The 15,622-nt window shown below is 35.1% G+C and overlaps 1 protein-coding gene across 1 annotated transcript in view; it reads left to right on the top strand.

Annotated features, from left to right (window-relative positions):
• The window catches only part of TRERF1 (transcriptional regulating factor 1), a 277,967-nt gene that overhangs the window by 189,701 nt on the left and 72,644 nt on the right, over positions 1-15,622 (top strand).

Genomic DNA, 15,622 nt, shown 5'->3' with positions numbered 1-15,622 from the left:
CAATTTCTCTTCTGGGCAAATTTACTAATTTTAATTTTTAAAAAAGTTAAATAAAAAATTATGTAAAGTTTCATTGTCTCATGTTATGGGCCAGAAAAATATGTCTTACTTAACTTAGTAGCTGTAATTTAGACATACAATTCAGTGTGGTTAATTTTGTACATTTTCAGCCTCAGGAAGTTGAGATGGCATCATAGTTTTGGTATTGGACTAGGAGTCAGTAACCTTGGATTCTATTATGTGGCCATGTGACCTTGGGCATTAACTTTTCTTCTCCTATAAAATGAAGGGATTCCCTTTTAGATCTAACATTACATGAATCATCAGGGTTAATGGAGTGGAGCAGAAAGTGTGGACAATGGTGGACTAGAAAGGAATTTAAGAATTGTTCCTTTTCAGTTCTGTGTCATAGATTAATAGATTGTACACAAATAATTGTCCCTTTGCCATTCTATTAATCAGAACTTTCAGGAGAAAAGGTTCTTGGTCCCTCTTGGTAACCACTGAAAGTGAAGTACAAATTGTTTTGTGCTTCATTTATATGATTACTATAGTCATTAAAATTTTTTCCCAAATTTTTACATTTAAGGGTTTTGATAAAGGCCTCATTTCTAAAGTATATAGAGAATTGACTCAAATTTATAAGCATTCAAGCCAATATATAAGCATTTATAAGCATTTATCCAATTGATAAATGGTCAAAGAACAAGAACAGACAATTTTCAGATGAAGAAATTAAAATCATTTCTAGTCATATGAAAACATTTATTTACCAAAGATGTAACAGCTTTGTAGGTGCCACAAAGATGTAGATGTTGATCAGAGAAATGCAAATTAAAATAATTCTGAGGTATCATTATATACCTCTCATGTTGATTAAGATGACAGGAAAAGATAATGATGAATGATGGAAGGGATGTGGGAAAACTGGGACACTGATGCATTGTTGGTGGAGTTGTGAACTGATTTAACCATTCTTGGAACTATGCCCAAAGGGCTATCAAACTGTGTATACCCTTTGATCCAGCAGTGTTTCTACTGAGCTTATATCCCTAAGAGATACTAAAGAAGGGAAAAGGATCTGTATGTGCCAAAATGTTTGTGGCAGCCCTCTTTGTAGTGGCTAGAAACTGGACACTGAGTGGATGCCCATCAATTGAAGAATGGCTGAGTAAGTTATAGTATATGAATGCTATGGAATATTATTGTTCTATAAGAAACGACCAGCAGGATGATTTCAGAGAGGTTTGGAGAGACTTACATGAACTGATGCTGAGTGAAATGAGCAGAACCAGGAGATCATTGTACACAGCAACAGCAAGATTATACAATGATTAATTTAGTAGATGTGGCTCTCTTCAACAATGAGATGATTAAGGCCAGTTCCAGTGGTCTTCTGATGAAGAGAGCCACTTGCACCCAGAGAGAGGACTGTGGGAACTGAGTGTGGATCAATACAGCATTTTCACTCTTTATGTTGTTGTTTGCTTCCATTTTGTTTTCTATCTCATTTTTTTAAATCAGATTTTTCTTATATAATAAATTTGTGGAAATATTTATGGAAGAATTGCAAATGTTTAACATATATTGGATTACTTGCCAAAAAAATTTGGAACACAAGTTTTGCAAGGGTGAATGTTAAAACTATCCATTTATGTATTTTGAAAATAAAAAGCTTTAATTAAAAAAAAAACAAACAAAAAAGAAAAAAATTTCCCAATTACATATTAAGACAATTTTTAATATTCACTTAAAAATTCTTTTGCATTCCAAATTTTCTCCTTCCTTTTCTTACCTCTCCCCTCCCTGAAAAAGTAAGCAGTTTGATATAGATTATACATGTGCAGTCATGTAAAACATATTTCCATATTCATCATGTTGATCAGTGTAAGTCTTAAACATTTATTTACCAAGCACCTACCTTGTGATATGTGTCATAGTAGCCATATGGGAAATAGTTCTTAACTATTAGATTTTCTTTATAGGTCTGCTCTCTTTTTAGTTATTCCCTTCCAGATAATGATCTACCTCTTTTCTCCATTTCTCCACCCCTTTCAGTTTGGGAGAGTGATATAAATCTATTGTACTTGTTACTGTATAATATAATAATTTCCAAAAGATATCTGCTCCACTCATTTTATATTCTTGTATAGGGAGTCTTTTTTGCAAGCTCTTACTAACCCTTGTCAGAGGGTTTTTATAGAAAAGGGTATTATAATTGAGAGGCCTTTTTTTGTAGTAAATAGAGAACTGACTATGTAATTGAGACAGTTAAACTTCATGTCTTTCCTCTGACCCACATCGCCTGTTGTTACCATGAAAGAGTCACTTAACCCTTCAGTAGTCTCAGGATTACTGGCCATAAGTTTCAGAGAAGATAGAAAATTTGATAGAAATTCCTTACCAGGCATTCCCTGACACTTTAAAATTGTAGGTCTGATGAAAAGCAAAATAATAACAAATCTTCCAGAAGCCTCAGTGTAGCATGAAAGTGACCTTGAATTCTTGAAGACCAATGCAACATTACACGTACACTTAGAAGGTCTTTCCCATCTGGAAATACTTCAGACAGATGTTTGTCATTCAAAGTTTAAAACAAAGAGGCTCATCACCATTGGACACTAAAGATGAATTTTTTTTGGGGGGGGCTATAATATCTTACAAAACTGTCTGTTAAAGCATAATGTAGATATCCACCCACACCACTGAAAAGATTAGAATCTTGTAAAGAGGAAAGAAATAATGGAAGACCCATGGGAGAGGCTGAGTCAGCTTCAGAAAAGCTTCATTTTTGAAAATGGGGAAGAAAAAAATGTTTATTACCTGAAGGGGAAAAAAATAAACAAATGATGGTTAACTACAGGGATTTGCTCAACATTTTTTGCATCTGGTCACCCAGAAATGCTTATGGTTATTATGGTAGTTTTCCTTTCAGCTTTTGTTCTTCAGGAGTAACAAGACTTAGAAGGGGGGAACTGGGAATGGAGCTACATAGGGCAAATTCCAGTTCTGAAATGTCTCACACAAAGTAATTTAGGGGGAGAAACAAAGAAGAATGGGAGAGCCAGCAAAGAAATTTTCGACTCTGATCTTCTAGGTCTTCAGGGGTCAGAGTCCCACTGAAGGAATCTTTTTCTCTTGCACTCAAATGAGATAACAGCTACTTGGGTTTGCTATGTGAGTCTATTTTTTTTAGGATTGGAGTAATTTCCCAACTAGCAGATAAGCCTACTAGGAAGCTGTAAATAGCCAGTTAGTATTGGAAAATTTGTTTATGAGTCTAGTGTTCATCTATCTCTATCATCTATTTCTAAGAGTAAATGGCTCCTGCAGTTTGCAGTTCTTTTTATAGCATCTTTACAACTTTTATCATGATTCTATAAAGGAATTCTTGATCCAGTAATGAGTCGATCCAGTGCATTGTTTTCCAAACATCTTGGCTTCTTTCCTCTGCTCTTTATTGTTCCTTCATTCCTTTTCTCTTCTTCCTCCTCCTCCTCCTCTTCCTTCTCTTCTCCTTCTTCCTTCTCCTCTCCTTCTTTTTCTCTTTCTTCTCCTTTTCCTTCTTTCTTTTTTCTCCCCCTCTTTATTATGGCACTGCCTTCTGATCCTTTCTGCTTTCTTTTCAAGATTTCTTGGTTCATAAGCCCTTCCATCAGAGGGAGGGAACGGAATCTTTACACTATAAAATAGGTATCAGATTGGTATTAAGATTAAGATTGGTATTATGAATACCTGCTGCAAAGCATGATGATAGATGATATGAGGAATACAGAAATATATGATACAGGCCTTCCCCTTGCTCCATGACATGTTGAACATTCCACATGTTTTTGGAACTGTAGGCATAGAGTTCTATTACTTGGGCATTCCTCTGGTAGCAAATTTTAGGTTCTATAAAAGAGAGGTTCAGGGAAGAATGGGTATCTCTTTCATTCTGGAGGAGATAGAGCTCATCTATCAGGAGCTAAGGTTGAAGAAAAAAATGGGGCCAGATTGGAAAGAGAAATGTCAGGTAAAGGAGACATTTTTTAATTCTATAGTTAATAGAGGATCATTGACAGTTTTTGAACAAAGGAATAATTTGTATACTGCTCTGCTTTTGGGTTATTTATTTGCAAAGCAGAGTTAAAGATAAACTGGATGGTATAGAGATAATTGTGGTTCAGGGACACATTAAAAGACTATCTTCATGTTTGCCTTTTTTTAAATGTATTCTGGGAAACACTGAGTCCGAGTCAATGAATGCTTTGCTTTTTCTAACTAACCAGTCCGTCTATTAGTCATGACTGTTTCCTGAGAAATCACATTCTAGAAATACATTTATCTAGACTAGAAAAACTCCCTATCCTCAAACCAACCTCAGGGTTTCCTCTCCATTTAGTTTTCTGTATTGGGAGATTGACTCTGCTGATTTCATCTTCCCTATACCCAGAAAACTCTCCCTATAACATGACTTCAGACTGAAGGATTCTGGGCCTCAGGTATGTCCTGGCTGGTGGTCTTCAGCCATATCCTGCAGTGAGAAGGTATTCTGGTGAGTTTGCATACTTGACAATATACAGCAGTGTGTTCTTTGGTCAGATTGATGACTTGTTCTATCTTCCTAAAAAGTCCCATATTTAATCTTACCTAACTTGTGGAGGCCTAAAATTTAGACCACAAAGGACACTGGAGAATATCTTATTTTTCAGCTGTGGTATAGAGAAGGGAAATGAAGACAATATTTTGCATTATTTTCTTTATTTGAAATTATTTCTTTAAAAGCCAATAGGGATAGTGCTATAATGAGGAAAAATGTTACAGTAGTTTACTGGGGAAGGAAGTTGGATGCATTATATAAAAGTAAATAAAAAGTATAAATTAGTTTCTAGAGGGATGGAATATTAATTATTAGGGATACAATATAAATTCCCTGGAGCTTTCAGATTGGAGCTTCTGAGGAAGGAATTATATGTCAGCAGGAAAGACTACTTAATAAATTCCAGGAAAAAAAACCCCAAAACCTGGTGTGTTTAGCTATAGTTTTGGAAGTTTTATAGACAAAATCAAGAGAAATAAAATGCATTCAAATTGATCAATACAATAAAGATATTAACTTTGAATTTTAAGAAAATGTCGTGTTTAGGATTTTTTTTTGAAAGATGCTAGCACTGCAGAAATTTTCAATGTCATGCAAGTTTCTGTTTCTCATATTATAAACTAGAAGAAAGACTTCTAGGTAGAAAAACAGACTTTGGCCCTCTAAGTCAGAATCTGACACAAACTAAGCATATGTTCTCAGTTGGATCACCTCATGAAGTTGACACTATTTGCCTCACCCACGACTTTGTGAGGCTCTCTTGAGATACTCTCTATATGTTCCTTGGGAAAGTGGGTGTTGGATAAATGTAAAATATTGGGTTGTTTTGTTTTGCATTTGGTGTAATTGTTTTCTGAGTGGTTGATGCCTCAGTTATTTGGGATCCAAGCCTGGAAATTTTACTTCTCTTTTTCAGACATGAGTAATAGACTTGGATTGTAAATCCTATAGTCGGTCCGATCATAGAGTTTAGAGCTAGACAAGACCTATCTCTATCACCCCTGCCAGTGGGAAATTCTCCTCCTACTCCCACCACAAACCTGGTAGCCATCTTTTTTCTTTTCTTTTTTTCTTTCTTTCTTTTTTTTTTTTTTTTGCTGAGGCAATTGGGGTTAAGTGACTTGCCCAGATTCACACAGCTAGGAAGTGTTAGTTGTCTGAGGCTGGATTTGAACTCAGATCCTCCTGACTTCAGGGTTAGTGCTCTATCCACTGTGCCATCTAGCAGCCCTCATCTTATTTCTAAGGTTACTTTTTATCTACTTTTTATTAATCTTGCATATTCTCATTGTTATACAGTGACTTTTCAATTACAATGTAAACTTCAAATCTTCCTTATTTTCACTTTAACATACAGAGGAGAGATGGCTTGTTCATTATTATACAGATATTAAAATAGTGCAAGACTTTGATCCTGGGGTTCTGCCTCACATCCTCAAGTCTTTTTATTACATAAAATGGATTCTGATCTCTGTAGACCTTGGTCTTTTGGAGGAGCCTAAATTAGTAGCATAATTTTTAAAGTAATATCTTTTGAAGAGAGGGCTCCTTGGGGATGGGAAGGATGCCCAGTTCAAATTCTAACAAAAGAAATGTGAATGGGTTGAACTGCAGGGTTGTTTGTTAAAATTCCAAAATTCTTGTAGGAGTTCTTAACGTTTTTTGGAAAATGCATATTGATTTGAATAAAAAAAACACATTATCTATGTTGTTATTTTTATAGTGTATGTTCTTTTGTATTTTTATTTATTTCAGTTATGCATTTTCCAGTTATATTTTAGTCTGGTAAGTTGCACATTGTTACCACTGATTTTATTTCATCTCACTCATTTTAGAGAAAATTCAGCCTGTGAGGTTAAGAGATTTGTCAAGATCATCCAGGTAATAAATGAAAGAGTCAGAATTCAAATCAGGTCCTTTTTGTCTCAAAATCCAGCACTATTTTGATTACATGAGTAGGGTATTATTTAATGATAACTTTGTTTAGCAGAAAAGCTGAGAATTGGGAAGTCAGAAGACCTGCCTTTCAGTCCTCACCTGGTTAGATGTGTGACTGAGAGGAACTTTCTTAACTTTTTGTGCCTTAGTTTATTCCTGTAAAATGGAAATAGTAATACTTGTAATCTCTTTTCCACAGTGTTATTGTTAGGAAAGAATTTTCTAAACCTTGAAGTGTTACATGCATAGGTTTAAAAAAAATCAATGTGCCTAGAATATAATGAGATCTATAGAACTAATTTTCTTTTTTGTTTTTTTGACATCAGAGATAGTAACTTATTTATTGAAATTCTACTTTTGTTTAACTTAGGAGTCAAGGATACGAGACAATACAGGGGAACTTTGGAGGACAGACAAAGGGAGAAGACTGAAAGAGCTAGGATTTTGCATTCTGGGAAAGAGAAGTCTGAAGTATAAATTAATTATGGGTATTCTGATATTGGGAATTTTTTTTCTCCTTGTATACATTTAAAAAATGGCCAGTAATATTTTAGTTTTTCAAATGCATGTAAAAATAGTTTTTTTAATATTCATTAAGGATTAAGAGCTAGGATTATGCATTCTGGGAACAGGCGAACAGGTGAACATACTATACTTTGATCCATATTCAGTGTCCATAGTTCTCTCTCTGGATGTGATTGGCATTTTCCATCCTAAGTCTGTTGTAATTGCTTTGAATCACTGCATTGTTTAGAAGAGCCAGGTACATACCAGTTGATTGTCACATAATTTTATTGTTAATTGTGTATAATGTTCTCTTGGTTCTGCTCACATTACTCAATATCAGTTCATAGAAGTCTTTCCAGGCTTTTCTGAAACCAGCCTGCTCACCATTTCTTATAGAACAATAATATTCCATTACATTCACATACCATAATGTATTCAGCCATTCCCCAGCTGATAGACATTCACTCAGTTTCCAGTTCCTTGCCCCCATAAACAGGGCTGCTACAAACATTTTTGCATACGTGGATCCTTTTCCCTCTTTTGTGGATACACACTCAGTAGTAAGACTTCTGGATCAAAGGGTATGTATGGAGCATATAGAACTATTTTTTTTCTTTTTTAAAAAATTTATTTTTTTATTATTATAGTTTTTTATTTACAAAACATATGCATGGGTAATTTTTCAACAGTGATCCTTGCAAAACCTTCTTAGAACTATTTTTCTTAAAGGTCCTCAGGCTATTCTGTCATTCTAGATGTAAAAGAAATTTATGTTTTAGGTTGGTTTGAACCACATGATTTTTGAGATAACTCTTCAGTACTGAGATGCTGTGATTCTCTGTTTATACAGTCTTGGCCCTGACCTATTAAGGGTATTTTTACTAAAGACAAGGCTTTCCACAAAGCATTCTTTAATAATCCTGACAGAGAAGGAGAGAGAGACAGAGACAGTGAGATAAATAGAAACAGAGACGGAGAGAGTCAGAGAAAAAGACTGAGAGAAGCAGACAGATAGACAGATATAGACATATAGAGAGAAACAGTGCTAGAAAAACTTCAGTATGAATACTTAACTGAGATAAAGTCAATTTTAGCACTGAATAGGAAATTGAAGCAAGGTACAGTGTGGCATTTACTCATTAAATGTACTTCCTAAAGGAAACATGGCATGAACCTAGGCTCTGAAGTCAGAGGACCTGGATTCAGATCCTACCTCTGGGCAGTTAGACTGGCAGAGTGGATGGAATGCCATTCCTGGAATCAAGAAGACCTGAGTTCAAATCCTGCTCAGACACTTTTACTAGCTTTATGACCTTAGATCTTAACCTCTCCTTGTCTCAGTTTCCTCATCTGTGAAATGGGGATAATAATAGTACCTACTTCACAGTTGCTGTCCTGAGGGATAAATGGAGATAATTGTAAAATGTTTAATATAGTGCCTGGAACATAGTCAGTACTATATAAATGTTAGATATTATTATTATTGATGCTTTGATTGGGCATTAAATAATTCCTTAACTTCCCTGGGCTTTAGTTTCCTCATTTATAAAATGAAGGTTATATTTGCAAATTCAAGATGATGGAATGACTAGTTGGTTTTACAGATCCCTTATGGGCAAAATTTAGATTCTGTGATGGTGATACTAGCTTCCATCTGCAGGCTTAGGGGCATGGTAATACCTTGGAAAGTTAAAGCCACAGAGCATTGAGCTTTTTTCTCTTCTTTTCTTAAATGATAGAATAATGAGAAGTTAGTGCAGTTATTCATTTTTTAAAAACTTGTCACTATCTTTCTCCATTTCCCTTCCATGCTGTGTGAGGAATTGCTCCTTAAAGACTTCTTTAATTAAAAATTATGTTCTGCACATTGGAAGATAATATTTGAATGTTTTGAGCTGACAGGTGATGAGTGTTGTTAATATGCTATCATTACAAATGAGTTTCCAAAATTTGATCAGGACATTTGTTAAGTTTTTTGTATTGATTTTAAACACACACACACACACACACACAACCTGCCTTTGGGATGTAATAAACAGTTTTCCATTGATGAAATTAGGCTCAATAAAAAGTGAGACATAGAGAATCAAGCCAAGCTAGGGTGCTTTTATTAAGCACTCACTATATGCTAGGTACTATGCTAAGTGTTTGTACAAACATTATCTCATTTGATCCTCACAACAACCCTGGGAGGTAAGTGCTATTGTTATTCTTATTTTACTATTGAAGAAACTGAGGCTGATAAAAGTTAAATAAGTTGCCAAGGCTACTCACCTAATAGGTTGTCTGAGGAAGAATTTGAACTCATCCTCCTGACTCCAAGCTGGGTACTCTTATCTGCCATGCTATTTTGCTACCTGAAAGTTCTTTGATATCTGTTAGGATCTTCTCTAATTGTGATGCTTAGACTCCTACTGCCATTGTCTTTTTATCTACAAAGCCAACAGTTCTTGTAAGATGGAGTCTTTGTAGTGATGTCACCTGAAAGTATAGCAATGTGTATTCAGCATAATGCAAAAAATATAAAAAAAATAACATTTAAATTTGTCCTCAGAGATTTCCCAATTTGATGGAGCTATAGTCTTTGCCTTCTGAGACTTCCTAGTCTAGGATGACAAGCCTTGTCGTCAGTATATTCCTAAATTTGGTGAGAAAGACACATTCTTAGACCTATAAGACCTATTTTTATAAATAGAGAAGAAGGGTTAGGGAAAAAAAATACATAGGAAAAGATCTAAGGATCTTTGCCAATGATGTGTATTAGTGCTAAATTAGGAGACATTTTAAAAAATGACTCCAAGATTTTTGGGTTGTCTGCTCTTTCTTCCTCCCTCCTCACCCTTCTTCACTTTTTCTTTCTTCTCTTCCTCCTTCCCTTCTTCCTTCCCTCCCTTCCTTCATCAGTAGTAAGGGACAGCCACAATTCAAGGGTTGGGACTTTATAGTTGGAAAGCACTTTTTCCTTCCTTAGAGAAAACCCTTCCTGTGTTATATCTATGTCATGGGTTTATTGTGTCTCATCGCTTCTCCTTTCTTGCCCTCTTGCAAGCAGAGATTTGTCAGTTGTCTTGAAATGATAGTTGTTGATTATTGTTTGGCCAGACATCTTGTTCAAGTGAGGCTGTTCTTCTCTTCTGTGTAAAGTGGCATTTAAATTTTTCCCCATTGAAAGATCTTCATAGATCCTGATTTGTAGAGATAGAAATGTAAATTTTTTGAAGAGAGATAAATTCAATTCAGTGAATACTTATTTAGTGCTTACCTTGTGCTGTTGCAGTGTGCTAGTGGCAGTGAGATTAGAAGAGATGCTGTCTTCTTTTTATGGTTCAATAATTTTCTATTCTATTTATATGCCACAATTTGTTCAGCAATTCCTCAAGCCATAGACACCTATTTTGTTTTGAATGTTTTGGAACCACAAAAAGTGTAGTTAAGAATATTTCAATCCACTCTATAGGACCACATGCTCATGTTCAACTTTGGGGTCTCTGATTCAAAGAGTATATACAGCTTATTTACTTTCCCTTTACAATATTAAATTGTACATCTCCAGCTATAGTTTTTACTGAGAGCCTGTCTTTCCTTCCATAGCCCCTTCAATATTATTTCCATTTTGCATTTTTTTCTGCCAACTTTCTTGATGTACCTGAAATCTGAGTTGGTTAGTTTTTTTATTTCTTATTAGTGATTTGTAAAATTTTTCATTTGAGTATTGGTAGTTTACTTATTTTATTCCTCTCTGTCTCTATCTGTCTCTGTTTCAGTATCTCTCTCTTCTTCATCTCTTTCCCCTCCTACTTTCTACTGTCCTCTCCTCAACTATTTATTTTTGTGTTTCCCAGGAGCACTAGAATATATTGATGATAATAGAAGTCACATTATGAGGATTGTCCTGAATTTGGGATTAAAAGGGTGGAAACAGTAGGACAGGATGGCCAGTTTCTTTAAGGAAATGGGGAGGGGAGACAGTTTTTTGTTGAACTGGCTAACTGTGGGATCAAAATTTAATTGGTACAGGAAAGCCAGAACCAAGGGTGTTTGTGCTGGAGAGCATTGAGGTGTTGAGAATCTTTATGGTTATCACAATGACAAAGAACATTTATAAGAGGAAGCCTGAAAGAAGTGGAAGAAATTGTGATCAGAGAAGGAAATTCTAGAGGTCAGATTTAGGTGATGGTGAAATCTAGGATATGGTTACTCTGCAGGAGAGTTGAAGTGGGGGTCATGGCATCTGAGGAGATGATTATACTGGGATACCAGAGTGTTAGAGGGACTAATTCCCTCTGACAAAATATTGAAATTAAGGAGGAGTGCAGTTATTGGAATTAAAAGAAAAACTGTAGGCCCAGGGCTAAAATTGCTGAAGATGAGAGAGTGCCTAAGATGTGATAGATAACAATGACAACATCATTAAGGATATGGGAAAATGTTTATTCATCAAATCCCTGATTAGAACTAGAGTATCCTCCTTTATCACTGAAGTGGCTAGGTGGTTGACTTAAAGCAAATATAAAAGAAATATTACCATATAGAGTAAGGGGTAAATTTATTATGAAACTTAATTAGCCTGAAGGTGAGACAATGTTTGATGTAGAAATAGATTCAAGAAATGTCCAGATCAGTGTTCTGGGTGGCAATTCTAGGATGGTCTCTAAGGAAAATTAGAAATACATGTATGATTCAAGCCCTCAACTTTTTGAAGCTGGTAGCTTAAAGGATACCCACATTCCCATGCCCTTCCATTTTTTGATATTCCTGGAACTTATTCCCTGTTTACTAATTCACTGAAGTAGTTCAGCCATTTCCCCCAATATATATTTGTATCTTTGCCATGGGGGCATAGGGTTACAGATTTAGAACTGGAAGGGCTTTAGAGGTCAAGTCCAATGAACTTTATCATTTAAGAGATGAAGGCCAAGAAATTAGGTGATTTGCCCAAGCTTACACAGATGTTTGAGACAAGACTCAAAAATCTTCTTGATTTCAAGTCCAGTGTTCTATGTACCCCACCATACTGCCCTTTACTCTATCTCCAACCCCATATTTCAAGATACTTGACATTTTCATTTGGATATTTTTCTATTACCTTATACTCCACAATTTTTACTCCATTGTCTTTGATCTTCAGGTCTAAACCATGGAGTCATCATTGATTCCTAAGCAAATTAATCACTAAACCCTGTTGGTTATTCCTTTGTCTTTATTCCCACTTATCACCCTAAATCAGAGTCTTTATTAAATTATGTGTATAATTCACTTCTTCTTTCACTATTCTTCTGAGAGTTCCCTCTGATGCCCATATCCATCTCAGCCAGCCCCTTACCCCCAGCTAATAAGTATGTGTATTTTTTAAAACTATCACTTAGCTAGTTAGGTACCAAACAGGTAAAACACCTTATGTTGCACTTTACATTGGGTTCTCTTGCCTTTTCTCCCTAAGCTTGCTCTAGGTTTGCTTCTATGATAAGCGCCTTTTCTCTTCTGGGCTTGCTAAATAAATTTGGTAAGAAATTGAGGATGTGACATGATAGGTTCAGCTGTTTTCAGTTGCATTTGGGGTTTTCTTGACAAAGATACTGGGATGGTTTGCCATTTTCTTCTTCAGCTCATTTTACAGATGAGGAAACTGAGGCAAACAGAGTTAAATGACTTTCCCAGTGTCCTGCAGATAATAAGTGTCTAAAATTCATCTTCCTGGTGCCAGGTTTGGCTTTCTAGCTATTATGCCCCTTAGCTGCCTGAGATAATAGGTACCAGATGGAAAAATCTCTTTTTTAACTAGTACAGGCAAATTAAATGGATTGATTTCTAGGGAGAAAGTTTTTGAATATTTGGAGGGAAGGAAGTTAAATGGCACAAAGGAGAATGAGCTTGGTTCTTATTTTCCTAAATGCCTTTAGTACAGTCAAATTACATCATTATCTTTCACTGTTGCTTTCTGAAAAGATCCTGAGACATTATCAGCTCTGTACTCTCCTGTCCCCACCTTTGTTCCAATAGCTAGTTAATCCTAGGATTAGAATTTTAATGTCTTACTCCTTGCCTGTTTCTTTCCACCAGTGGTTACTTTAGAATTTGACTAGGTTATTGTCAGAAACTCTTTGAATTTATATCCAACAGATAACTTATTTTTGCATCTTATGCCTGTGGTTTGGTAACTTAAATTGTAAAGAAGCAATTATTGAGAGGACAGACTCCTGCAGTGTTTTCTGCCAGGTTTATGTATTGAAACATATATTCTTTTTAAAAATTATTTTTTAAAAATTAGAAAGCATTAATTTTTTTTCCCTTCTAATCTTCTCTTCAAAATTAGAAGGGAAAAAAAATGCCTGGTAACTAATATCCATAGTGATACAAAACCAAAAAAGGTTTGCTTGTTCATCTTGAGTCCATCTCTTTTCTGTCAGGAGATAGTTAACTTGTTTAATCATGAATCCTCTGGAATTGTGTTTGGTTATTATGTTGATCAGGATTCATAAGCCTTCCAAAGTTAAGACTTCCAAAGTCTTTACAAGGTTGATGTTGTTGCATAAATTGTTTTTCTGTTTCTGCTTATTTTACTTTGTGTTGATTCATACATCTTCCCAAGTTTCTCCCTTTCATCATTTCTTACAGCACAATAGTGTTTAATTACATTGATATCTCATAATTTGTTCAGCCATTCCATAATGTATAAAGAACTCTTAAATTTTTCAAGTGTTATCTGCTTAAAAAAAAAAAGAACCATAAATTGTGTGTTCATAAAAAATACCTAATAAGAGGGTTTGTTGCCTTGACTGGTCAAAAATTCCTTTAAGTTCAGAAGTATAAATACTCTCTGTTGACAGTTAAGAATTGAAAGTGTTGGGAAGTTGGTGCTCACTTAAGTAGCTGGCTTAGAGCTGGCATAGTATCTATTCAGTAAGTAAGGAGTCTCTTCAAGCACTGTTCATTGTTAAAGCATCATGTTATAAAATGATGGGTCTAATGGAAAGAGATTGACATGAGATTTCTGGGAATTTAGTTTTATGGGTCTGCTGCCAAATTGTTGACCTCTCCCTCTCATTTTGGGGCTGAGTAGCACTGTGCCTTGTATGTAATACACTCAAATGTTTGTTATGAACCCATTGCTTGTCCATTTTAATCCTGCAAGAATGTATATGAAAGGAATATGGTTGTTTCCTGTCTACACTGATGGACGTAGAACTGTGGTACAGATAAAGCAATTCACTAGGCCTCTTAGAAATCATTTCTCTTAATCTTAACAATTTCTAACCTCTCCCCCTGATCTTTTTAGCAGATCTTTTTCTAATTATGGTAAAATCTAAAATTAAAACTAGTGTTGTTTTCTGAGAATACTCCCACTCTTTGTGACTTTGGACATGTTACTTAAAATTTCAAGGCCTCAGTTTTTTCATTTATAAAACTGCAAGATCGAACTAGATGATCTCTGAGGCCCTGTCTATCTTTATTTCTGTTGCCTTCTTCTACTATATGTAAAACATTGTACTCAAGGAATTCAAAAATAAATACAGATAATACAGATGTGATCTTTTCCTTCATGATACAATGGAAAGAATACAGAATTTAAAATCAAACAATATGAGTTTAAATCCTCCTACTATAAATTAAAAATAGTTATCCCTTCTATATTGTGAGGGTTAGGGATATGGCAACCCCATAATCTGAAAAATCCATGTAAAATTTTTTGACTCTCCTTTTGTACCAGAGAAGTCTGAATTAGTACAGTATTAAAAGATAAAATATGTTGCTGTTATACATATGTACACACACATATATTTCACATACACACATAAATATTTTTGTATTTCTGAGTTTCTAAAATTTTTCTGTATTGTCTGCTAACTTCTTCTGTCATCTGTGGTTCATGCAAAACTCCCTAATAATTCCCATTTAATTTCTTATGCCAGCCCACAATATAACAAAAATGTGATGGGAAAAATAGATCATAGGTAGATTGTACAGGTCAGCTTATGTTAATTGGAAGTATGGGAAGGAGAATAAATTTATGTTGGATGATACAAACAGGAATTGATAAAATCTTGACTAGATGATATCATGGCCCACATCTAACAATATGAAGTAAAATAATAGTCCTAAGTGTAAAATTCTAGTCATTGCTTCAGAAACAACTGCCTAAGCATACAATATGGGGGAGAGAGGATTTTCATGTGAAAAATGTGTTTTCCAATTTTAACGTGAGTCAACAGTGTGATGGATGTATTTTAAAAATGGTAATTGTAGTCTTGTAGTATATTCATAAAAGTTTCTAGTTCCCAGAATTAAAGCAGTGACAGTTCCACTCACATCAGCCCACATCTGGAGTATTTCATACAGATCTGGACATCACATTTTCATAGGAACTTTGCCAAGTCCGAGTTTGTCCAGAGCAGGATCACTAAGGGTGTTGAGTGGAACTGAAATCTTATTATATGAGGAAGTTTTGAAAGCACTAAAAAGATATTTAGTTCGAAGTAGAGAAGACTTTGAGTGGTATAGGATTATCACGAGGAAGAAGAATTAGGTTTTTCCCTGCTTTGATTTTGAATCTAGAACTTCAACCAGTGTTTGGAAGCTACAAGGAGATGAATATGC

This window comes from Antechinus flavipes, chromosome 4 (assembly GCF_016432865.1).
Source record: "Antechinus flavipes isolate AdamAnt ecotype Samford, QLD, Australia chromosome 4, AdamAnt_v2, whole genome shotgun sequence".
Lineage (NCBI taxonomy): Eukaryota > Metazoa > Chordata > Mammalia > Dasyuromorphia > Dasyuridae > Antechinus > Antechinus flavipes.
This window is presented reverse-complemented; position numbering and strand designations above follow the sequence as displayed.